We start from the raw sequence: 25,966 nt of genomic DNA, 5'->3' as shown, positions 1-25,966 counted from the left end.
TAAATTAAAAGGTAAATCACAGCTCGCTATGCCAGTGTTTGAAACATCAACCCCCTTAAATGTATCTGCCATCTTCAGCCACCCGAGGTCCGCAGTGAACACGTATGAGCACCTACGTTCTACATAACGCGGCCAATGCCACGGTATCATCATACGGTATACGGTATTATCTGGCTAAGAATGGCGGAAGTTGGCCCTGGTCCCAGTTTTAGTCAGTGTGGATCGCGTGCCAGGACACATATTTGCCTTCTATCTACAAACAGCTTATACCAGTTCGAATTTTGACTTAGCAATGGAATGTCTGCTGACATCGGTTTGGTAGCTTCAATCGATACACTTATACAGTGGAAGTATCCTGATTATTATTATTATTATTTAGTGTTCTGTCTGACGACAGGTCCATATGAACAGGATCCTTCCATCCTTTTCTCGGACTGGGACCTGTTCATATACGTTCTTGGCAGATGATCCAGAAGTGGTTTGCCATTGCCTTCTTCTGTGTGTGAATGGAGTAATTGTTGGGATGCCCCGGAGGAAAACTCCGTGTTGCCTAGACCACGGCCTTGCCCAACACAAGTTATAAATTCGGGCACCGCCGGGAATCGAACCCGAGACCCCAGCGTTCTAACCGCTAGACCACCGTGGCTATCGATAGACGTTTGCCAACGTGTAAGAGGTTCTTGCTGCCTACAACATCAGGTTTCATCGTCTTGATGATGGCGGCCGCAAGGACCTCTGAAACGTCCGTAAATTCCTACCAGACTATACAGTGCTACTGCAACTCTTGGTTTTGTAAATTAAAACACATCCGTAGGTAGATGTTACGTGAGATTATACAGGATAAATGTGGCCTTGAACTCAATGTTATGCCATACCATCACGTCTATGAAAAGTCACGGTTTTGAATTGACAATGTAAGCAGGTTTGTCGACCACATGTCATCTACCTGATACAGCAACATTATTACATCCGTCTTGATGCTAATATTACACACCTTCATGTCGACTTCAAAAGACGCGATTATTACATCGCTAAAGTGACAGACCGAGTTTCTGGACGCATCTGTCACGTGACCCCGTGAGCCAGTCTGATTACAAAGACTTGGTTATTTCAACCGTCATGCAGACTCCATTTATAAACATATACCTCTCTCTGTCACCCGCCTTCGTTCGGTCGATCATTTCAAACGTTCTATCTCCTAGATTTAGACTGGTCGACGATTGACGAGCTTAAAAATCTGTACTCCTCCCCCAGTATCGTCAGGGTGATTAAGTCGAGAAGAATGAGATGGGCTGGGCATGTAGCGCGCATGGATGGGACAAGAGGTGTGCACCGGGTATTGGTTGGGAAGCCTGAGGGAAAGAGACCACTGGGGAGACCTAAACGTAGATGGGAGGATAATGTCAGGCGGGATCTATGGGAGATAGGAGTTGAAGGAGACTGGATTTTGTTGGCCCAGGACAGGGTCCGGTGGAGGGCTTTGGTTAATTCGGTGATGAACATTCGGGTTTCATAAGCCATCTAGTTGGTTGGGTCCACTATTTGGGAAGCCTGAGGGGAAGAGACCTTTGGAGAGACCTAGACGTAGATGGGAGGATAATCTCAGGCGGGATCTGTGGGAGATAGGAGTCGAAGGAGACTGGATTTTGTTGGCCCAGGACAGGGTCCGGTGGTGAGCTTTGGTTAATTCGGTGATGAACCTTCGGGTTCACTAAGCCATCTGGTTGGTTGGGTCTACTATTTGGGAAGCCTGAGGGGAAGAGACCTCTGGGGAGACCTAGACGTAGATGGGAGGATAATCTCAGGTGGGATCTATGGGAGATAGGAGTTGAAGGAGACTGGATTTTGTTGGCCCAGGACAGGGTCCGGTGGAGGGCTTTGGTTAATTCGGTGATGAACCTTCGGGTTCCGTAAGCCATCTGGTTGGTTGGGTCTACTATTTGGGAAGCCTGAGGGGAAGAGACCTCTGGGGAGACCTAGACGTAGATAGGCGGATAATCTCAGGTGGGATCTATGTGAGATAGGAGTTGAAGGAGACTGGATTTTGTTGGCCCAGGACAGGGTCCGGTGGAGGGCTTTGGTTAATTCGGTGATGAACCTTTGAGTTCTGTAAGCCATCTGGTTAGTTAGTACTGGCCGAATGAGAAAATTTTCATAATCGTATTATAATTTCGAGTGACTTGGGAAAACTCAGTCAATGAAGTTGCTGATACGAGTGGATGATAAAATTTTTTAGTTCTAGAAAAAGAAAGAAATCACCACCGGGTTCAGCGATTACACTGAACGGGATTAAAAATTCAGAATAGTTTTTCCTTTCGGCAAATCGTTATTAAAAATAAGTGCATACAAAATATTGGATTTCCGTCTATTAACGTTGAGGCAACCTGTATTTTAAGCAAAGATCGTATTAAACTATTGATAAAACACATATTCGCCGAACTCTTAGTTTTAAGGCATGAATTACGAGATGGCTTTACCCCTCCTCATTTCGTTAACCAACAGAAACTCCCCTCTCTACTTTCCCCTTCTACCCCTTCCTTTTCTGCCTCACATTTTAGAAATTTTGGAAACGAAAAACTTAAGGAAGTTAACAAAATAAATTTAAAGATATCTGTGCACAATTAATATTTTCGATGTTTCGTGGTCTTGTAGGTAGACGTCAAACATTTCAAGCTGAAGATGGAGACAGTATGTTCCCGTGATTTCTTTCTCGGTACCACTGTTGAAATTTGCGCTGCTTTGCAGAACATCCAACGTCGATAATGATTCAAAGTTTCTCTCAATAATATTAAAAAAATTCAGCTACTACTTCCAAGAAAACACCGCATCACCGTTACAAACCCAGTCGACGGCAGTTAAAGGTAACAAATGCTGTTTATTCCGAGCAACGAACGATGCTCATGCAGGCCTAAAGCCGATGCACAGACTTCAAGAGCCGTACAAAGAATTCCAAGTGACCTACAAAGAGTTGATGCCATTGCGAGCCACGGTTCACAGATTAGGAAACACTGACCTACACCGTTCTGGATTCTTTTTTTTTTTGGTGTTAGGCGTCTGTACTGCTGTTGCATTCTCCTGCATGTGTCTGGCTAGGTGAATTTCCTCAGCGCGGTCAAGGTCGGCTGTAGCTCACGTCCTGGCTTGATCAGAACACGCGAACATAACCAAACCACATTTTTGTTAACAACGCTACCGTTCAGTAACATGATGCAAAATATATTTTAATATCTGAATCGGTTCTGAACTTACTCAGAGTCACATGCAGATGGTATTCTGAACAACGCAGTTAGACAAATATTTTAACGCTGGCCTTGTAATCCTGGGGGGTCTCGGGTTCGATTCCCGGCGGTGCCCGAATGTATAACTTGTGTTGGGCAAGGCCGTGGTCTAGGCAACACGGAGTTTTCCTCCGTGGCATCCCAACAATTACTCCATTCACACACAGAAGAAGGCAATGGCAAACCACTTCTGGATCATCTGCCAAGAACGTATATGAACAGGTCCCAGTCCGAGAAAAGGATGGAAGGATCCTGTTCATATGGACCTGTCGTCAGACAGAACACTAAATAATAATAAGATGAGGTGGTCTAGCGGTTAGAACGCTGGCCTTGTAATCCTGGGGGGTCTCGGGTTCGATTCCCGGCGGTGCCCGAATGTATAACTTGTCTTGGGCAAGGCCGTGGTCTAGGCAACACGGAGTTTTCCTCCGTGGCATCCCAACAATTACTCCATTCACACACAGAAGAAGGCAATGGCAAACCACTTCTGGATCATCTGCCAAAAACGTATATGAACAGGTCCCAGTCCGAGAAAAGGATGGAAGGCTCCTGTTCATATGGACCTGTCGTCACACAGAACACTAAAAATAAAAAACTTCACGCATAAAACGACGCAACTAGTGGAAATATCGAATTCTTGAATCGTATTCCGTTGTTGTAGTCGATGCATCGATTGAAATCAAGCACTTGTCACAGACAAAACATTTTCTGTGTCCCGACATCGTGTTTTCAGTCGGCGTATTGTAATCTTATCCGGTGCTTTCTTGTCATAATACGCATTGCTAAATGTTTCACGAACAGACACAAACGAATTCGATACGAGGCAATGATCGATATTGAACACACATTCTGCTCGTGAATACACCATGATCGGATCTGCCCAGCTTCTACGCAGCGGCCTAGCAACTAAGGTGACCTTGACTCAATAGTTTACGGGTGAGGTTGGGAGAGTCTGTTACACGGGGTTGGACCTGCGTATGATTTAATTTTTGAATCGTAGCACGTGATTGTTTTTTTTGGGAGGGGGGGTTACGTTTTAAATTTCACACCGCGTACATTGGACGGTAGACTGAAGACAAGGTCAGAAATTACATCTGAACTACATGTTTTTGGTGTTCTGTCTGACGACAGGTCCATATGAACAGGATCCTTCCATCCTTTTCTCGGACTGGGACCTGTTCATATACGTTCTTGGCAGATGATCCAGAAGTGGTTTGCCATTGCCTTCTTCTGTGTGTGAATGGAGTAATTGTTGGGATGCCACGGAGGAAAACTCCGTGTTGCCTAGACCACTGCCTTGCCCAACACAAGTTATAAATTCGGGCACCGCCGGGAATCGAACCCGAGACCCCAGGATTACAAGGCCAGCGTTCTAACCGCTAGACCACCGTGGATCTAAATATGGAGATGCCGGGGATCGAACCCGGGGCCTTTCACATCCATTATCCATGTGTTATAGTTAGGGTTGAGTTTTAAACGGAACGAACATTCTATGGCATGGAACGGAAATAAGTATAAATGAGGAACAGGGCAGCAAAGTGACAAGTGTTTACAGACGCACTTTAAACTGAGTCCAATGATCTCAATGAGATTACATACACCGAGAGGTAAAGTACATGGCATGAAACTGCATTCAAAGGAAGTTGCTCGTCTGTCGGCCAACATAAAGCCATTATACCTGTCTCAGGTTAGTGCTGATGGCTGTTCTTACACATCGTGAACAGTGTATAGTAACTTTAGAGTCAAAGATGGGATGTAGAAACGTTAGACGTACAGTTTAAGTTTGTTAACAAATTCTCAAGTCTGAGTCGTAATATACATTTTGTATTTTATATGAAAAATCTAATTATTTGTCACTTTTTCAGCTTCTAATGAGTAACTGAGGGTAATAAACACGTAACTGACAACCTCATGTGCTCTCATCTGGATATAGTAAAAAGTAAAGTTTGTCCCACTATACGCCATGTAGGCGTTTGGGGTGAGTGGAGGTATAGCTCCTCTCTTCCTTGACCCCGGCACTAGATGGGGGTGAGTGGTCAGCATCACGCCCCGGCCGGCTTTACCCCCGGGAAAGGACCCCGGTACCCATTGTATAGGAGGCTGGGTGGGCCCCAGAGCCGGTCTGACATCTGGATATAGTGACTATCCTTAATTACAAATTATGTTTCAAAATTAAATTATCAAATATATTATTTTATTTTCTATTTATAATTTATTAATATTAATTTAGTCTTTATATTATTTACTTTACAGGATGATACAAAAACAACAACAAAACGTCCACCCACACAAAATCATATTAAGCACGACGTACATATACAGAACAACTTTGAATACGATATTAAAAATACAATAAAATCTGGAAGAAAACATCATTTGAAATCTGATAAACATCTGACTAAAAGTTGCATTTAAGAAATTATATTTAAGTTTATATAATTTATACACCTGAAGATAGTTCATTTGGAACTGAAACATGTCGTGTGAAAAGTGATGTTCTAATGTAAATCGAACATTTCGATAGAGAACATCATTTTAATATATTTTAAATATTTAAATGTTAATTATAGTAATATTTTAATATTTAATTATAGTAATATTTTAATATTTAATAGGAATTTTATCGTGACTAGACTGACAAGATTTAAACAAATATATATTTATCACAATATGACGCAACTTTATCATCTTACAAATTAATAATTATACAAGATAATTTACTGTCGTTTAAAAAATTTAAGGATATATGTACTAAAAATTGCCATACGATAGAGTTCAAACAATTATCACTTACTTATCGATGTTCAGCCTTCAATGTTATTACTCAAAACATCATTTTTCGAATGCAGGATAAGGAATGGTAAATGTCTGACATGTACAAATATTACTGTTACAAAATTCTCACTACAAAATACTCTCTAACAAACAATATTTATTACTTAATGAGTTAAAAGCATGTGAAAACAATTTTTTAAAACCATTTAATCGTATTTATAGGCTACAGGGCTCTGTTGTTGTTGTTTTTCCCCCTTGCACAGTCAGAATACATTTAATGTAATGGATCTATCCTGAAACTACAACTACACACTGCAAAAACGTCACGTGCTGAATACACGCTATAATCAAACCACAAATATTTATTAGGACGTAAAATGAATGCCCATGGGTTTACAATTACCTACACTCTGAATAACTTTCAGATGATATAATGTGGAACCGTTACACTAACACTGTCCAGCAGTGGCCTACTTCATAACAAACAACCGAACCCATACACCGGCTGGACATTAAATCCCGCATTCAAGTCTCTCTCTGGCCATAAATGTTTCAAAATTTCTCTGTCTTATTCCGCGAACTTTAACCGATACACTCTACGAACCCCTTCCGCCTTTGCGAAAATACAAGACGTGTCTGGAAATGTTTTGTAACAAAAATAATAAAAATAGGTTCTCAACACTCGGCCGTCCGATGTATTTTTGATGACAACGTGATTTTTTTTAAAAGAATTATGTCACTCTGTACAATGAAAAATAGTTATCAGTATTACAAATTATATTATTATGACCTCTGTTATACCCACAATTTGGCCTATACACAACTGGAATGAATAGTTTACATATAAGTTTAATTAATATTTACCAAATATGCATATTTTCTAATGAGGTTCGTAGCTCCTTTAAAACAGCCCCATCCTAACACAATCTTTATGTCCTATTAAGTAGGGTAATATTCCCAACTAAACAGTTACAAGTGTAGTTGTATGTCGTACGTAATATACAGCGTGTCCCATAAGCCATAAGCCATAAGAAACATCTGTTATTTCGAAACATGTGAAAACACGTATTGATGGAAAAGTTGTTGAAAATCACGTGTTTACAAATAAAATGTTGAAATGTTTTACTTAGGATAAACTCTTGTATTCTTTACATCATCAACAGTAAAAAGTTACGACGGCGTAGTCAGCGAAATGGGGAACTGTAGTGAAGGAGACTCAGATATTACATGAAACACGAATTAAGGATAGGTAAAAATAATCTACAGTTGAAATCTGAAACGTATGATTTACAACAAAATTCCCTTCTTTATATGTTTCCTATTTTGTCATATAACAGAGTTCTCCTGTGGCCCTAAACTTATGGGACACTCTATATGTGTATTCACGCATACATTTTATAAACGATATGAAGTTTTTAATAACGTAATCCGCGTGTCTTGAGAAGACAAGAGATTAATACAACACCCTAAACTAAGTCATCAGTCATTTCACATGACATAATATATTCATTGCCGAGTGTAAGCAGCTTGGGCCAGTCATGGACGTCATATCAAAAGTCTCTGTAGAAAGAAACTTGACAGCTTACGGAAATATCCTGTATGCTGTGAAGGCAATGTTTTAATTAAACAGCTTTTGGATGGGTGAAATCTCAGACAAGTCATTTCTAAGGAGTGAAGTTTGAAGCACGAAGTTCGTGATTTGGCCACTTAATAATATTTTCCTGATTGAAGAATTATAATTGTCGTTTTGGGTTTATGTAGCAGTGATTGTGTTTTTGATACAAGAATGAAATAACACAGACGGAAAACGAGAATCACTCGAGAAATCTGCTCGATAATAGATAAATCTTCAAGTACCTATCCGGTTTAACACCCCGGTAGGTTTGGTATAATGTCTGTCGCCTTGAAAAAATTCATAAACCTGATTTCATTCTGAAATGGATTTACATAATTATCATATACAACCAAAAGAAATAATATTAAAATCTCATATTTATCATATGCAGATGGCCTAAAGATTTAATTAAAACTTTTTTATTAATTTTAAAATATAATAAAAATTTTAAGTGTATGTCTCCTAAATTATGTTTTAAAAGTTCAGTCCGTATCTGAACTAAAACACTACACTACAAAAATCAAGTGCTTAATGCTGTTTAACGATGCACTGAGAATCATACGAAACCCATGGTACAACACACAGATTTATTTATTGTTTCAATAAGTGGTACACATAATTACCACTGGACTTTAATGGGTTAAATACATCAAACACAATGTCCAGGAAAGGTTTATTTTTAATTATCACTGGACTAAGAAATATGGCTGCTACAGAATCGGCTGTTACTCTCAGATTCTAACTTTTAGAAAAATAAATTTGAATCTAATATTAGAATTCAAATGTGGCAGACTTATTAGATAACCTTACATTAATGAGTACAGTACGTATTGCCATTTCTTATATGCATCTGTCAAGTTCTGACCGCCGTTATGTAAAATACAATTATGTAACGTGTACTTGAATCTAAAAGTGCATATAAAAACTTCCCAGTCCTTCACGAGTCATGTTAATTAGTCACGGAAGACTTTTTATAATTTCCACCGCTATTATTCATAACTCACTCTTTAAATAGGAAGGATGAGATTGTAGCTAAATGTTTAAACTAGAAACCAGATGACTGAATATGTTAAGGACGGTTAGGATTAATGATGATGTAACATAGGCCTGCGGTAATGATAACATTAAGATAGTCTGTCCTATTGTGATTTTACGCTGAGTTTAACCTGGAAACTAACTGGGCCCCAGAAACGAAACGCAAATCTTAAAATTAAAATTGAGAACTTAAAGAAATAATTGTTTATTTTAACCGTCTAATCACAATAAAATATTTTATTAAATATTAAAATATTATTACTATAATTAACATACATTTACGAAACAACATTGAATGTGATAACAAAGTACAATTGATCTAGAAGAGGATAACTTTCCGATATTTAATGGACATCTGACGAAGGATTGCATTTAGAATATTACATTTAAATTTATATCGATTATACACCTGAAGATGGTTCATTGAAAACCGAAACATGTCGTGAAAAAGATGATGCTCTAATTGTAAATCGAACATTTCGATGAAAGAGAATCATTTTAATATATTTTAAATATTAAATGTTAATTATAGTAATAATAATTTAATATTTTAAATATTAAATGTTAATTATAGTAATAATAATTTAATATTTTAATATTTTAAATATTAAATGTTAATTATAGTAATAATATTTTAATATTTAATAAAATATTTTATTGTGATTAGACGGTTAAAATAAACAATTATAATCATCACAATATGACGCAACAATATCATCTCTTAAATAAATAATTAAATATATGCAACAGTTACATGTAAAAATTAAATCCTATGTACAAGGTACATATTAAGATATTTAAGATATCCCATTTTGTAAATAACTCGAACGGTATATTCACAGACGTCATAACAAATTCATTTGGAACTGATACATTTCAGAATAGTTAATATCGCTTATAAGATTCGTCGGTCAAGTTAATTTTCGTGACACAGGTGGCTACATTGCGTCAGATTTTACTGTAAGAAAAGTTAATCCTATAGTGACTTATAATAAACTATTTAAGCTTGATAGACGTCCTTGGATGTCAACCTTCCACCCCAAGATAACTGCTTCACCTGCTGAACGTGACTTGCATTAAAAGTCGCAACTGGGTTAAGCAGACGAAACCAGAATTATATTAAAACAGTACAAGAAAAGTGAGTTCCAAGTTGGAGTACCTACACTTAAATTTCAAATGTTTTCATGGCTTTGAAGTTCATTTGTTGCTGGGTTAAACTTTTTGTTCTGAACTGAACAGGCCACAGATACTAATCCATAAAAGTAAACAGTACATCTATTAGGTCTATTGAAACTAAATCTGTTCGCACTACACAGAAATTATTTCCTTAAATATTGTCAATGTTCATAATGTTGCAGATATTAAACCCTAACAACATTATATACATGTCGTATACCAAATGTTTGAGAGAAATATTTGATTAATTTTCGATTTTATCTTAATGGAAAAATACTGTCGAGAGATGAGGTTTTAAAAGAAGCTACTACACTGTTCGTAAAATTCTGAATGACAGAATTTGTGTAAGCATTAAAAAAATTAAATTAATTTTTCAAAATTTCTACTGCGTCAAAATTTGACATCGTGTGTAGTATATATCAGTACATAAACTCCACACCAACTTCTTGTACCATTCCTTCATGAGAACCTGATAGTATACGCTCAATAAGGTATGAAATTCCCTTCCATTTATTGAACTCGAAGGTTCATTACCATGTTCACAAAAGCCCCCACCGGTCCCAACCATCAGCCTGATTAACCCAATCCATATCGTTCCAATCGATTTGTTTAAGATCTGTTTTAATATTATCCACCCATCTATGTCTAGGTCTTCCAAGTGGCTATCTCACTTTAAGCTTTTCCAACCTTGACAGTACTGAACGACATACTTCGAAGTCCAGCCGATCTAACCCTATGGGGAAACCCTCAGTACGGTATGTACCCTGATAAGAGGATATGTGAGCTCTAAAACAGGTCAGGCCGTCGTAACAAAAACACTATTACCACCGGAAATCAACAAACGGTCTTCTAACGAGCAGCTAAGTAGGAAGTATTACATGACGTTACACGCAACTACGACCGTGAGCTACCAGTTTACATCTCACGTACATTCTACAGCATTGGGGTATACAAATATTTAACATGACGAAACCGTTGTGGTTTCCGAATATCACGAGGCACTAAAAAGAATATCACCACGTCCTGAATTAATTTCCTGGATCAGAGTCGAAAGCTATCTCGGCTCATAAAAAAAAATTGGAGTTTCTCAAGAAAATTACAGATTTCTTGCAATGGTTTTTGTAGCATCTCTGCTCTATTTGAGGTCTACGTTAAGATCTAATAACTAGCACTGAAACCAAAATCATTTACAAACGATACACCCATAAAAAAAAATGTCTGGTTCTAAGTTCCGTCGCTCACATCTACACAGTCGTCCATCATAAACCATCGCGTACACATATAACGACGAACTACACAATACAATCACATATGACAAAACATATTAATAATATAAACACATATCACTTTTAAATATATACACTTTACATACCTTAATTTTCCCCACAAAATAGTCCCTTCAGTGGGCTGAGAGCGATTCACTATGAAAGCACCTCTAATATTCCTGTATATAAATTTCAGTTTCGAATACCCGAGCTAAGACCTCCTTTTTTTACATTAGCCGGTAAGGTATCTACGTGAACGAAGCTACGATTTCAGTCTGTCCACTGAGATAGAGTTCAACGACAGTTTTCTTAAGGAATACACCTGTCTTGTTCAGTCTTGATATTGCTACTAGCAATATTTCCTTCCGAGATGTATATTCCACAAATGGACGTCCCATCCCTCATACCCCCCCCCCCTCTTATCTCCTCCCCTCCCATGTGCCGCGCTCTCGAGCAGCATTTTACCGACCTCCTTCTGACCCAGACACAGAATGAGAGAGGTACAGTTATTCAAGCGACCGTACGCGTTCAAACATAATATTCCTCTAAAAAGAATCGTGATATTACACAACATCCACCTGCGTATATGCAATTTGAAAGTAGGTAAAATTCTTTTCATTGATTTCCCAGTCCTCTTTAAGTGAAAGCGTATTTTATATGTCAATTTCAAACCGTATTTAACAAAGAAATTTCAGGCCTCGTCCTATTATGTTTTGGGAAAGCTGTAACAGGTGATTTTATACGCAACACCCCAATTTATAATCCACTCCATTCTCAATATATACCTGTGTGCAGAAGACGGCAGGTACAACAAAATGTTTTACTGTCTCGTCTTTAAAATCACCAGGAATAATTTGTCCTTTACCTCAAACACGTTGAATGATTTTTATTACACCCATAAAATTTTTCTTACCTAGTAATAAAAATATTGAAAGTTTTTAAGGAAAAAGTTTTATAGTCTCATCGTAGTTATTTATATGGGTCATAGCGACCATTACGTTCTGAAACTCGCCGTGCTAAAGAATCAGACAAGCAAAACAGGTCCGTGGTAAACAGCCTGACCCATATACGTCATACACCTCAGGGCACCCAAGCTGTTACGTAATGGAAAGGAATTTAATAACATTTTATAATGGAGGTCAAAATTAAATTTACGAGATAAATTTTACCACTAATAAAATTATTATGCCTAATAATTATAATAATATGTAGTTATCTCTAATAATAAAATTATATAATACACGTAGCACGTGTTAAAAATAATTTCTATCCCGGAAATATCTGCTGCTGTTTGTCTTGGGTACATGGAAGTGGTGAATAGATGGGATAATAATAATAATAATAATAATAATAATAATAATAATTCTAGGAAGTATAAAGAAAAAATGGGCAGTATCTCCGAAGTTTGGACAAACAACTTATAAGGAAAGAAGATACATTTCTGTGGCTAATAAGAGGAGATCTGAAAGGGGAAACTGAAAGCCAGATTATAGTAGCACAAGACCAGGTACTGAACACAAAATATTATGCAACAAAAATATTAAAAAAAGATACAGACAGCAAATGCAGATTATGTAAGCAATTTGATGAGACGACAGATCACGTTATGTCTGGATGCCCAGTGCTGTCGAAAGAGCAATATATACGACGACATGATCGTGTGTGTACTCAGTCACATCTTAACATACGCAGGAAAGTTGGGGTGAAGCTAGAAAAGAAATATTTGGTATGAACACATCCCGAAGGCAGTGGAGACAAGTCAGGTTAACCAAATAACTATTTTGTGGGACCAACAAGTCAGAACAGAGAGAACCATTCCTAATAACAAAGCAGATATTATAACCCGAAACAAAAATGGAACTTGTCTCCTAATTGACATAGCAAAACCGACTGACAAGCAGAGAAGATCTTGAAATACAAGGACCTTCTCATTGAAATACAGCGAATGTGGAACGTTCAAGCAAAAGTAATCCCAATATTTATAGGAGCAACTGGAACTGTCTCCAAGTCACTCAGAAAAGATTTGGCCAACATTCCGGGCGAACACGACATCAGGGAACTTCGTAAAACTGCTATTTTAGGATCTTCATACGTCATTCGAAAGACGATGGTGTGAAATATATAGTCATCTCTAACAGTAAAACTATATAATATATGTAACACGTATTAAAAACAAAATGTTTTTCGGAAATAGTTGCTGGACTATGTACCTCAGGGGCGAGGTTTGTCTCGGGTACATAGAAGTAAATACCCTATAAAGTGGTGAATATTTAAGGGGATAATAATAGGTTACACACTGAACAACTTTTATACTGGAAAACAGATCGTTCGTTATGGACGCCTAACTTTTTCCATAAAAAACGGAATAAGATAAAAACTGCCTAATGTTAGCACAACACCAATTAGAATGTTAAGTCTCACGCGTATTTAACTTTGGTATCAGACAAAAGTGAGTAAATAGCTTTTAGCTTCGGGTACCTTTGTCACCACAAACGAACTGAGTCTTGTGCTGACACGATGTCAAAGATATGAAATTCCCAACGCCCCTATCAAAAAAAGAAAACTCTGGCTCTGGGGGTCCATAATCAGCGCTCTGCTGGCTCATTTCTCACTCAAGGCCAATTTTCATCTATACCTGGAATTAATGTTATCATTTAAAATTAAATAAAATGTTAAGTAAGAAAATATGTGTGGATCAAAGCAGAGTGTACATGTTAACCGTGTCAGCCTTGCTAACACTTTGAAAAACAAAATATAAAACCGCCCCTTCTTACTCAACATAACAGACCAAATAAAATACATATTTAACCATCTCCAGAGAGCGTTGTTAGCCAGCTAGTTCAGGCTTACGATCGCGGGGAGCGGGTTAACACAGTTAACACCATTAACATAGAAGCTCCGCCCCTGCTGTAAATATATTTTGAAACTTTTGTGTTCCAGCGTGGCATTAACCTCACACAAGACTGCATACAAAACGTCACTACTGAGTAGTAGAAATCTGCTGTGCTCACTGAAGTATTTCGTGGTTCATCTCAATTCCTATAGACAAATTCCATGATAATCTCTTAAATTAGTTAACGATTGCTTCCTTCAACATAATTTTGAGTTCATTATTCGCTAATTATCCTACTATTTAACACAAATGTGACACACAGACAATATCGTTATATAAACGCATAAGTAAATATTGGATTATACATTAATTTTTTAATTCCATACGAACTTCAATACAGAACCATATAAAGTTTGCTTATCACTGAATAAATCATTATGGTAGGGCCAATATAACCCAAATTACAAAGACAGCTGCACAATTTTTTGAAGGACATCCATTCCGAATTGGGAACAAAATATATTCGTGACATACTTTATTAAAAATATATTAAAAGTTTATTGAACTACTGAAGTACTGAACTCCATACCTTTTTCTCATCTGTTGCTTTATTATAGGTATTGGGAAAATACAAACAGAACAGAGACTATTGAATTGTATTTTGTCAAGTGCAAAAATGAATTATAAAAAATTAAGCGTGACGCCGAACACAACACGAAGATGACTGAACGTGTTTAATCTGACCCTTCAGACTCTAAGCAAATGCCTACAATAAGATTCTACAATCCCGATAACTCATTAACATTAAAATTAGCTTTTATCGTCTATAATAATTAAATTAATTTATTTAATGGCTTGAAAACAGCAGACAAGCCATTTACAGGAAAGCACAAACACTGTTTCCAGTGCTTTCCTGTAATTGACATCTTTTGCTGACAAAATGTAATAAAATATAAATGAAAGGCAAATCACAATGAGAATAACACATAACACAAAAACATCGATAAGGTGTAAAAAAATCTAACCAGTCTGGAAAAGCTCATACGTTAAGTGTCATTAAAAATTGGAAAATGTGAGTAGTCGAAATATTACCTTTGTTGATGACGTCACTGTCCCGAGGAAAAAAAAGGACACGTCTAGCTTTGGGCCTGACTTTGAAACTATGGCGAACATCAGGGTGGTACAACTGATCTTCTGGAACTATTTTTTAAAACTAATGGCCGATTTTTGTTACTTTTAACAATTAAAATTTATTGTAGTATTAACTGATGAATGTATTGTTATGAGCCGGGATAGCTCAGTCAGTATAGTGACTAGCTGGACCATCGGGGTTCGATCCCCGAAGGGGGCAGAGGATTTCTCCTCTAGCCTCTGGGGCCCACCCAGCCTCCTCTACAATGGGTACCGGGGTCCTTTCCCGGGGGTAAAGCCGGCCGGGGCGTGATGCTGACCACTCACCCCCATCTAGTGCCGAGGTCAAGGAAGAGAGGAGCTATACCTCCACTCACCCCTCAACTAATTGAAATGTGCACAAATACATGTTATTTTAAATTTGCTCCAACAATAACTTATATCTGAAACAATTTCTAACAGGTTTTGAAGTCAAGAGCTTTATAAACTATGACGAGGTAAGAATTAATATTAATTTTCTTGAAATCCTTCTAAGTTCAGAAAATAATTTAGCTTGTAGCACATAATAACAAATTAACATATAATTCCGCGGTCTGGTTACAAGTTGTCTCGGCCCACATGTGACCCGCGGGCAGCCAGTTTAGCAATGCTGATGTACATTAAACGCATAACACACTTTGATTAACCCTGTAAATTCTGCCTGTCCTAACACTAACATAATCAAACTTTCACTACCATACATGATTACAAATAAAATAATATTTTATATTTAATTATGTATTTGTTTACGTGTAATGGAATCTTTACACGTTTAAACAGTACATACTTACATTAGGAAATCATATTTAAAATAAAAGCCGACATTGTGTATCATTCTCTCATAATTGCTACAAATTAATAGAAATTCAAACCAATTTATATAAATTCTGACGTATTATAAATAAATACAAAGTTTAATTCCTCAACCCTTTAAATCAGTGCTAACCATACGTACTACGTGCTTTAATAATAATTAACTATGTATAAACAGCGATTATTTCCTTAAACATCAATAACCAATAGATCATTTTAACGGTAAAATGTTGTTTCCTTTGCGGTAAGGATTAAGTTAATAAATATTATTCAGACGTACTTCAGCTACAAAGGGTTGAGTATCTGAATTTTGTCAGATATTTATCGTTAAACTGTGTATATAAAATTGTAAAATTTATCTTTACATAAGAATGATAAGGGAGTCATATTATGATCCATGTCAATTTCTTTCAACCTGAAACTGGGTGCCATAACCCCTCCCCCCCGCCCGGAACTTTCTTGTCAAAGTATTACTACACCCCTGGCTGAACACGATGTAAATATTGCAGCACGGAGCAGTTGCCGACAGAGAAGAACGTCTTTAAAAATCTCTGTGTGATCCGTTATGAGGCAAACTTTTCACCTTGCTTACCAGGTTTATGTAGAATCCGAATTCCATATGATATATAAAGCATGAATAAAAATATAAGAACACTTAAACATCAAATACGTTAGACTAAACCCATGGGTGGTATCCACTCTCATCATACTTGTACCTCGAGGGGCAAATAACACGTTGGTAACATTTTTTATTTTTATTTTTTTTTAGTATACGTCAAGGAAGTATGTTACTAGAAAATATTACAATAACGTGCTTATCTTCCTGGCATTCGCTGGTATAATTTGTCTTCCTACAAACCTCGTGAAATACCACTTCTTTTGTCCGTTAGAATTATGTTAAATAGTCCTAATGAGTACTCATTACGATCTTGAAGAACGAACACTGTAACCCAACCCAGCAGTTTGATCATTGTCGCCAACACGACATACATAAGTTCAAGTTTAAAACTTCGCCCAACCCATCTAGTCTTTGCGACATTCCAGTCGATCCGACTAAATCTTAACTCGCCTCATCGAAGAGTTTTTCAGTGACGCAAACAACACAAATCAGGATTAGAATCAAATATTTCGACCAATGAACGATCAAAGGATAAATTTCGTATCTGACTTTTAATGAGTGGATCTAGGCAATAGGTTTTGATTTCCGGCAGATGTAGTGTTAACTGTTAGCAACAAGATACAGACCTGCTTTGAGTACACCCAATTGCAAATTATTTTCACTTGAGTAAGCTTACCATATTGAGGTTGAAATTGTGTGGGATTCCACTCCGCGTATACAATGACATTGTTTTTAAACACAGAAACAATTTTCTTTAAGTTTTCTTTGCTTCTCCAGTACATAGTTTAGACCAGTGGTATTCAACCTTTTTTGTTCGCGTACCCCCAGCAATAATTTATCTTCAACTTTGTACCCCCCAAAGTTGTTGGTGTATAATTCAAGTTATACATAGTATATAATCTATATCTAAAATAAATTAAATAAATTACATTACTGATTATTCAGTGTTATCATAAAATAATATATATATATTTTTTTTAAATTTCACGTACCCCCTAAGATGTCTTCGCGTACCCCCAGATATAATTTCTCTTCAACTTTGTACCCCCAAAGTTGTTGGTGTATATAATTCAAGTTATACATAGTATATAATCTATATCTAAAATAAATTAAATAAATTACATTACTGATTATTCAGTGTTTATCATAAAATAATATATTTTTTAAATTTCACGTACCCCCTAAGATGTCTTCGCGTACCCCCGGGGGTCCTACATATCTTTTTCCGCCGGGGTTATATTTTAAAACTAGTGATGTAATGCGAGATTAATCTATTCTTTACACAACTTTATTCCACTTTGTCCTGTATTGTACATTTTTTTTCATAAAAATAAAATATCCAGATCTGATCGTACGTCCTACTTTTAGTACAATAAACAAAAATTACTAGATCTGTACGTTTTTCCCAATTTACCCACGTCTCGGTCTGTAAAAAAGCCTCCAAAGGACCATTATTTTGGCTCCTTACTATTTAAGGAATAAATGTGTTAGACAAACACACAGACACACATTATTATGTTTCATACTGCGACATGTAATGCAGATGTTATCACAATGTAAATGTTTATCTGCGGCATTTAGACTTCCCAGCCTCTATGGTGGAATCCTATAATTACACTGTGGCCATATGCACTTTTATCTCATCCTTCAATCTGCAAATTGAGGGCATCCTTTAAACTGTGGATGTCGTAATAAAATAACAGAAACAGTGAAAATATTTCTGTTCAGTTGAATTCACGGATTAAACAAAAGATTTGCAAAATAAACTTAACTCAGTGTCTCACAATAAGCCTACAGTAAGACACGTTTGGATCGTTTTTGCACATACCTGATTGCCTAATATGACTAACAAAGATACAAGATGGACATTTCAATTGACGGGAGTGACCCAGAAGCGACTTTATTACAGACTTACGTTCCATAGTTTCCTAGCTGTCAAGAGGTTACAGTTTTGATTCTAACTATAGCCACTAATATTAAAAAAATAACTCAAAAGTCGACTCTAGTAGCATCATTTATATAAGATGTACTTCAGACAGTGGTCAATATTTACCATAGTATGTCTGCTTTCATAACACGCTGTCTTCAATCTTTTGAGAACGAAAAATCTGCCGTAAAGATTAAAAATTTCGTCTTCAGGTTTCACAGATTTTGCCTTCTGGCATGATCCAATTCAAAACGACTCCTAATATTATTAATCTATTTTAACAGTTGGTAGAACTCCTTCTTCAGGTAATCAGCTCGACGCAAGGCCTTATCAATCTCGAGCGAGATTCGAACTCACAATCCGAGCGTCCGATCGATCGATGCCCACACCGTAGACCACGAAGCCAATTTGACCAGCGGACTAAGTTAAACAAACTATAATCTTATTTATGAATTGAGGTGTTCACGGCGGTGAGTCTGAAGATAAATGTCTTCTGGTAGAGGTTTACCAGAAGACAGCCATCTTCAAACAAAAATCTTGCTTGTTGTCTTGTTTGAGTGTGAGACCTAGCTTATCATGTCACGGGAACAACAATATTTAAGGATGTTTGAGAACACGGTTCTTAGAAGAATATTTATTTGGAACTTAAGGACGAAAGTACCAGAAGGCTGGAGAAAATTGTTTAATGAGGATTTCATATTTCGTATTCCTCACCATACATTATTAGGGTAATAAATTAATTAATATGACACGGTAGAGTTATGTAGGATGTAAGAAATGTGTACAAAATTTTGTTTTGAGATCCTGAAGGAAACAGTCAACTCGGAAGATATAGATGTAGATGGATCTAAGGAGAATAGGATTATCGTGTGTGGATTTTTATGACTCGTGACAAGATGCTTGTGAACACTACAATGAATCTTTGGCTTTAAATGCGGGTAATCGCTTTATACTCTCAGTGTAGTAAAAGCTTCTCAAGGTAGGTTCATAACAGCAGTAACCTTGGCTGAGACGTCTCGGCGTCCTTGGCTAGTGGCACAGGTTTACAGAACAGAATGCACCCCCATCCTCACGGCGAGACAAGTATAATAGGAACCCCCATTGAGCTTCAGCAGCAGCTGAACTGAAGGTCGAGGCAGATAGCCGGTTTGTCGATAAACTGGGTCACCTGCGATGGAATGACTCACATATGGCAGACATGCCGTGTCTTGACTTTTCTCTAATCGGGATAAAATGAATTTCAGATCATATCAGAGACAAAATATTTCGGGCCTTGTGTCCGAGATGACAACGTATAAAAATTTAATGTCAGCCGGTCAATTTGCTGATGATGGCCGTGGTTAGTACCTCTGAAACATCGGTCAATATCTACCAGACTGCACGATGGAAAATCGCGTAAGACAGTCGTGTTCATACTTGTCGCCGTGGGAAGCTGATATCCAACTTTAAAACGTCTCACGACCACTTTCTTGTATAATGGCTAACAAAATATGTAATAGAAAGTAATGACAGATTCTTAAAGTACAAAATCTTTTATCCCTAGACATAAACACTGATCAGATAATCTTAACCTTGACATGAAGTTTCAAAAGTCTTGTAGAGCAATACACTGAGATGTACGTAAAATTTTACGCGATTAGATAAAATATTAAACTTTTATAATGTTCGGAACTTTATTCCTTTCACAAATTGTATTCAGTGAAAGTATAATATAAAAACATCTGCCCGTCTCTCCGGATGTTTAATTTCCGACGGATTTTTATTAAATTACGTACGTATTTGTAATTTTTCCTATAGCTGATTTAACAATATTTTTTTTAAAAAAATGGGACTCACAGTTCTATTGTTGTTTATTTGGCTGTACAACCCTGTTGTGGGTTTTCGCCGTCTCCTTTACGAACGTTTCTTGGTCTTGGTCGTGCGTGAATTAGTCAGTGACTAACCCAATGCCTCTGCGCAGTTTCTACTCAATCCCTATTTGACTGCCAGAGCCATCTAACTGTGAATCAGAAGACACAGCTCTATTACTACAGGTTATGATGATAACTTTATTATTAATGCGTTTATAACAGCGTTTTTACCTGCTTTTAGCTTTTGGAAACTGTTGATATTAGCTTTTCGAAGAAAATCTTACAAGACTTCAGTAATTTCCACACATTTTTTTCATAGCAAATATCCCTCTATTCGCTGAGACTCAACTGCCAAAGTGATTTGAAAATATTAACATGCTTGATAAACTTTTTAACATAAATCCTTTGTTAAAATCTATTTATCGGTTAATTATTATGTACTGTGTAATAAACTGTTTTACTATGTATACTTAATGTATGTACTGTACTGTTTTTAATCTTTTTTTTTTATTTTTGTGTATGCTGAACGTAATTGGCTCATGTAACTGCTGAACTAGCACGCTAAAATAAAGAATTGAATTACATTAAATTATTATTATTATCATTTATCAGACGGATCTATGGAAGTCAAAGTTGTAGACATCATAAAATAAAATTTTATAAGTTTTACATTACAAAAATATTAACATAATGCATTTCTTGTTTAATCATATAACTTAATCTGATACGTTTTGAAAATCTTATTTTTAATGAAATTTAAACTTATTTAAATATCCAGTCCAGAACTTACGACGTTTAACCTTCATTACTTTAAATTTCACTGCAAAACATATGCATAAATTCCTCTCGTACGTAACTTATTAATTTAACTTGTATTTCTTATTCTCAAGAAATCTTTAATATAACAAACCTTCGATAAAAAAAAACATTATTTCGATTACGCACTGTAGTTTAAAATGACGTATCAAGACTGTATTACACTCTATAAATATGTATTATCGTAATCAACACCACAAAACGGAACGTGTCTCTCTATATCACTCGCACTATTGAGGTCACAATGTTACATGGTCATTGTACCGTATTTTCCCAAGTTATTCTGTTCAGCAAATCGAAACGTTATTACGTAAAGCTCATTTATGTTTCCCGATATCAGGCTCCATTTATGACTTGTACTGAAAATACATTCCAAATGAATAAGTTAAAGTCAATAACACATTGGTTACGTTTTACAAAAACCTTTGTGAACCACAACAACAAATCGCGTTACGTTGCATTATGAAGTCTCGTGGCATCTCGTACTCCATCTGCTTAGCTACAGTACCATTAACTCGTCTTAGTTTACATTTACATTTAAATTTAGGTTACAGGTAGGTGTTACACCTAGCAGCAAGTAATTTAACACTCGTTTCGTTTCATAAAACCATAAATTAATACTGACAGTAGTTTAAGTAATGATAAATGGTTTGGTAAATGGATCAATCTGTAAGCAGTGAATGATGAGTAAGGCAATGATATTTAATAAGGCTCTCTGCTTGGCCTGCCATATGTGAATTGCAATTTGGCAGCTTCGCTGTAATGGTCACTGGATAAGTGGATCTGACAAGTCACTAGTTTTCATATTATAAAACGGACAGCGGGTACACGAGACCTTATTTCACCACAATTATAACAACAGCTCTCTTAATTACTGTTTAATATTAGGTCTTGGTGTCCATCTACCGAGAAGTGTAAGGTTCGACACTCAAAACCGATAATACCTACTGATAATTTTATACCTAAGTTCAGTGTTAGCGTTGTTGAATGTCAGAACATTCATTGACACCAAACAGCTCATAAAAAGTGCGCTCATAGCAGCGAAGGTCACGTAAAATATTCGAATTAGAATAAGTGTCACAGGACAATCGATAAAATCAGTAATTGTCTTCGAACTTTCAGCATATCCCTTCCGAAAGTTCTTAAAATCGGCAATAGATCGAAATGAGTGGTTTGCTTTACCCCCCCCCCCCCCCCAGTAAAAAAGACCGGAACGGGCAAAACTTTCTTAGAATTGATCATTTACATATTTTTGATGATTGGAACCATAAACCGTTCCTTCAAAGTACAACACAGCAGAACACAAGACTATATATACAGAATGCGAATGGGATGAACGTTTCTGGAAAGCAAGATCACATATTCGAACGGACCGAAAAATAATATCGTATTTCCTCGAATTTAAGGCGTTATCGATTGTAAGAAGCGCCCGTGATTTAGTAATGGGTTTCGTAAAAAAGGTGTAACTAACGTATATGGCTTAGTGAACCCGAAGGTTCATCACCGAAATAACCAAAGCCCTGTCCTGGGCCAACAAAATCCAGTCTCCTTCGACTCCTATCTCCCATAGATCCCGCCTGAGATTATCCTCCCATCTACGTCTAGGTCTCCCCAGAGATCTCTTCCCGTCAGGCTTCCCAAATAGTGGACCCAACCAACCAGATGGCTTACGGAACCCGAAGGTTCATCACCTAATTAACAAAAGCCCTCCACCGGACCCTGTCCTGGGCCAACAAAATCCAGTCTCCTTCAACTCCTATCTCCCATAGATCCCGCCTGACATTATCCTCCCATCTACGTCTAGGTCTTCCCAGAGGTCTCTTCCCCTCAGGCTTCCCAAATAGTGGACCCAACCAACCAGATGGCTTACGGAACCCGAAGGTTCATCACCTAATTAACAAAAGCCCTCCACCGGACCCTGTCCTGGGCCAACAAAATCCAGTCTCCTTCAACTCCTATCTCCCATAGATCCCGTCTGACATTATCCTCCCATCTACGTCTAGGTCTCCCCAGCGGTCTCTTCCCCTCAGGCTTCCCAACCAACACCCGGTGCACACCTCTTGTCCCATCCATGCGTTCTACATTCCCCGCCAATCTCATTCTTCTCGACTTAATCACCCTGACGATATTTGCGGAGGAGTACAGATTTTTAAGCTCGTCATTATGCAGTTTTCTCCACGCCCCACCGTCTTCTCTCCTAGGCCCAAATTAGCGTTTGTCGGTTTTTAAAAACCGGTTTTTTGATAAATTTGTAATATTCGAAAACCGGTTTTTAAAATGTGAAAAAGAATTAATATGGAAAAATTAATTAAGTAATTAATTAAAAACGTTAATAGTTTGACTTGAAATCGCCTCAGGCACAAGCATATTGTAGTAAAACTAATCTTCATGAGTCAGGCGAATGTTTGACATGCAAATCCACAAACGCATTCTATTTTTAATTTCGTGAAAAAGAGCAGTTTAGAAGAAATTATAGCAAAACTTGCTGCAATGGATGGATTGTCCATTAATAGCATTAAAACGAGCTCGTTCATACGAGAGTCTTTGCAACAACGGGGATGTTCATTACCAAAAAACAACTCTCGAGTAATGGATCTTATTCATATGTTTCATGACAATGCCAAACGTGAAATTATAAATGAATTGGATTGTATTAAGAAGAATGGGTACAATTTTCTATAACTTTAGATGAGTGGACTAGCGAAAGAAATGGCAGATATTTGAATATCAACGTACACCATTTTGCGGAAGATTTTAATTTGGGCTTAGTTCCTGCGATACTAAGAAAACATTAGAATTCGTTTCTAAGAGGCTACAAATTTTTAACTTGGATCTAGCAAACGACATAGTGTATAATTCATATTTTGTACGGATTTTAGTTATTTTAGTTTTTATTTGGTTTTGTATAGAATATATATTATTTTGTTATATTTTTGTAGTTCCATAAGTATTAAATAAACTGAAAAAATTAAAATAAGTATAAATATGTTTTAAATGTTTGAATACATTTTGTTTTGCTTTTGTAAAAATTCGAAAACCGGTTTAAGCGGTTTTTTTGAAAAACTGGAATTCGAAAAACGGTTTTTAAAAGTCGGTATTTGTATAAACAAGTCACGACGTGACCGCAGGTCACGACTAATAACATTAAGTCATGCTTCGGCACGCTTACATGTTACGTACAGTACGGTTAATTGTAGCTATATTCCAATACATTCGATGAAGTAACAAGTTAGCTTAGGTTAAGTTCGGTTAACTGACGTTAGGTTGGGTTAACTTAGGTTCATTTAAGTTATATTGGTTTTGATGGAGTATTTTCTTAAGTTAGGTAATGTTTTGAAAATTATTGTGACGTTTCGACACTTACGGCCACAATCCGTCACGCAGTTACAGTACGTCACTAGTCACGCTTTGCATATTTTCGTCATTTCTCGATTCTTCTGGCCACATATCCTCACCTCTTGACAGTAAATCACGCCTAGTCACGCTTCATCATCCTACTCACGCTTCATCACGCTTAGTCACGCTTGATCACGCTTTGTAAATCTTCGTCCCAATTGTCACTTATGGTAATCCATTGTCACGACGTGAGCGCAGGTCACGCATAGTCACGCTGTCACGCTTGAACACGCGTGTTCACCATGTCACGTTTCGGTAAGTCTAATTTATCTTACGCACGGCTCGGTTATTTTTGGTTACATTGCAATACGTTAGAACAAGTAATAATAGTTACGTAAGCATGTGTTGGGTTACGTTACCTTAGGTTAGGTTTGGTTAGGTTGGGTTGGGTTAGGTTAGGTTTCGTTAGGTTACGTTGTTAGGTTAGGTTTGTGTATTTTGTTATGTTCGGTAATGTTTTGAATATTTTTGTGGCGATTCGAAACTTATGGAACCACTTCGTCACGCCGTTACGGTACATCACGATACGTAACGCTTTGTCACGCATGGTCACGCAATGTTTAAATTCCTCATATTTCGACTCTGGCCACTTCTCGTCACGCATTTACTGTAAATCACGCCTAGTCACGCTTCGTCACGCTTTGTCACGCTTTGTTAAAATTCGTCATATTTCGACTATTCTGGCACCATTCGTCACGCCTTTACTGTAAATCACGCCTAGTCACGCTTTGTCACGCTTTGTTTAAATTCGTCATATTTCGACTCTTCTGGAAACATCTCGTCACGCCTAGTCATGCTTCATCACGCTTTGTCAAGCTTAGTCACGTTTTATCACGCGTTGTAAATCTTCGTCAAAATTCGAAACTTATGGTAATCCCTTGTCACGACGTGAGCGATGGTCACGCATAGTCACGCTTTGTCACGCTTGAAAACGCGTGTCCACCACGTCACGTTTCGGTAAGTCTAATTTATCTTACGCACGGCTCGGTTATTTTTGGCTACATTCCAATACCTTAAAATAAGTAATAATGGCTACGTAAGCATGTGTTGGGTTACGTTAGCTTAGGTTAGGTTGGGTTGGGTTGGGTTGGGTTAGGTTAGGTTAGGTTAGGTTAGGTTAGGTTAGGTTAGGTTAGGTTAGGTTAGGTTAGGTTAGGTTAGGTTAGGTTAGGTTAGGTTAGGTTAGGTTAGGTTAGGTTAGGTTAGGTTAGGTTAGGTTAGGTTAGGTTAGGTTAGGTTAGGTTAGGTTAGGTTAGGTTAGGTTAGGTTAGGTTAGGTTAGGTTAGGTTAGGTTAGGTTAGGTTAGGTTAGGTTAGGTTATGTTAGGTTATGTTAGGTTAGGTTAGGTTAGTGTATTTTGTTATGTTCGGTAATGTTTTGAATATTTTTGTGCCGATT

At 37.2% G+C, this 25,966-nt stretch overlaps 1 protein-coding gene across 4 annotated transcripts in view; it reads right to left on the bottom strand.

Moving 5' to 3' along the window:
- dy (transmembrane protein dusky) overlaps positions 1-25,966 on the bottom strand; it is a 128,890-nt gene that overhangs the window by 71,859 nt on the left and 31,065 nt on the right. For 2 of the 4 annotated variants that reach the window (XM_087354885.1, XM_087354883.1), the window contains exon 2: positions 20,343-20,505. The exons of 1 other annotated variant lie outside the window; for it this stretch is intronic. The gene's annotated coding sequence lies outside the window, so the exon portion shown is untranslated. Of the gene's footprint in view, positions 1-11,251; positions 11,551-20,342; positions 20,506-25,966 lie in introns of those variants that run through there. One more of the 4 variants, XM_022081608.2, reaches the window with a different exon arrangement.

Source organism: Zootermopsis nevadensis, unplaced genomic scaffold, assembly GCF_977971745.1.
Source record: "Zootermopsis nevadensis isolate Lab colony 2312 unplaced genomic scaffold, Znev_1.0 Znev_ptg000024l, whole genome shotgun sequence".
In the NCBI taxonomy this organism is placed as follows: domain Eukaryota; kingdom Metazoa; phylum Arthropoda; class Insecta; order Blattodea; family Termopsidae; genus Zootermopsis; species Zootermopsis nevadensis.
This window is presented reverse-complemented; position numbering and strand designations above follow the sequence as displayed.